This window comes from Grammomys surdaster, unplaced genomic scaffold, assembly GCF_004785775.1.
Source record: "Grammomys surdaster isolate TR1022 unplaced genomic scaffold, NIH_TR_1.0 125749, whole genome shotgun sequence".
NCBI lineage: Eukaryota > Metazoa > Chordata > Mammalia > Rodentia > Muridae > Grammomys > Grammomys surdaster.
Window position 1 is genome coordinate 1,378,356 of NW_021620581.1, and position 1,933 is coordinate 1,380,288.

Here is a 1,933-nt window from a genome sequence, read left to right on the forward strand (position 1 = left end):
TGACACATTTTCACATGATTTGAATAGAAATAATATGTAAAGCAATTAGATTATAAGCAGAAGATAAGAAGACTTTCAAACTTAGATATGCTTTTTCTAAACTGCATGACCTTTTGATCATTAATTGCTGAAAAAAATAATTGAGTTTACCTTACTTCTTTTACAGTGGTTAAAAATGGAAATAATAACTGCAATCTGAAAACATCCAATTGGGAGAAGAGAAAAGATGATTAAGTCAATATACAGGTTTAATTCATTTGGCCATGACAAATGATATTAGTATCATTTTAAGTAAGAGTATTTTAATAAATTTTCTACTACTCTACATAGAAAAATTTTGAAAGTGTCTGTAAATTATGACTTTATTTCATTCTGTTTCTCTTCACCTCACTTTAGATTTTTTCTGATGTTACCATTCACCTCTACTTGCTTCTCTCAACCTTAACTGTGATGACATTGTTGTATAACCCAGAAATAATTTTCAGATTACATGTTAACAGTACTGATCCAACTTCTCAACATCTTCTTGGTTAAATATCTTAGCTTTGATTCTTGATTTTCCCCTTTGTCTTTGGTTTTTCCTCTCTGTGCTTTTTAATGATCTTTCCATATTTAATGTATATTCCTCACCCATGGAAACTCACAGAGACTGAACCACCAACCAAAGAGCATGCAGGGGCTGACCCAGCCTGCCTGCACATTTGTAATAGATATGTCGCTTGGTCTTCATGTGGGTACCCGAACTGGACTGCCTGGTTGGGCCATAGTGGGAGAGGATGTGCTTAGTCTTGCTGTGACAGGATGCCCATGGAGAGGTAGTACCCAAGTCAGGCCTTCTATTCTCTGAGAGAAGGAAAGGAGGTAATGGGGGGGGAGGGATTAATAGGAGTAGGACTGAGAGGAGAGGAGGGGGCTGCAATCATGATGCAAAGTGAATGAATAAATAAATTATTGAAACATTTATGATCCTCTATAGCTTAAGGTCTTGAATATACCCTGCTTTTTTTTATACTAAAATGATAATTATTCTTCTGTATATTGAGGCTCACTAGTAGCTTTATCAAGACGAATTCTATAGGCATAAAAATTGACTACATATCTTCATTTTGCTATCTCATAGGCATATTGGAGTCTCCTGGTGTAAAATTATTTCATATCATTTATCACAGTTTTTGTATGCATTGTCAAGCTGCCACATCAAAACAACAAAACACACTCTGTTAGTCAGTTAAGATGATAATATAACTGAAACATTTCCTGTCATTCAGAATTTTTACTGTGCCTTTGATTATATATATACAAATTATGTATATTAAGACCTCACTGCCAAGCCTGACTGCATAGGGGTTGATGTCAAAAGTATCCCCTCTCCAGGAAAAAGACATCGGATGGGTATGGCCCTCATGCTTCACTGGACAACAACAGGGGGACCGGAGCCACTACAAGGTCCCCTTCAATTACTGGAGGTCAGGCCTCTATCCCTGCCTTTGCAAGATTAGAATCGCCACAGCCCTTCTATACTTAGAGAAGGGAGGAGATTTCAGGGGCATCCCTGCTTACACACTGAAGGCTGAAAATCAGCCAAAGGCCTAAAATCAGTAGTAGGCCTGTCATACATGTATACGAACACCAAGTCTTGGGTCTCTGTGGATAAACACTGAAACAGATGGTTATAAGCTGTTGTAAACAGGCAGTTTTTGTGACAATTTACCAGCCTGAGTAGTCATAGACCTTGTAAATAGGTAGCCTTGGCAGACAATACCAACTTAGATAAGGACAAGTGAATCATAAGCAGAGTCATAGTGACCTGTCCCCTGAACCCTCACCCAGCTGATACCCTGTTCTGAAAGATATCTGTATTCCCCCTGAACACCCACACTTTAGTGTCACCCCCTTCCCCACGTCCTGCCTTTTTGTGTTTATAACCCCTGTG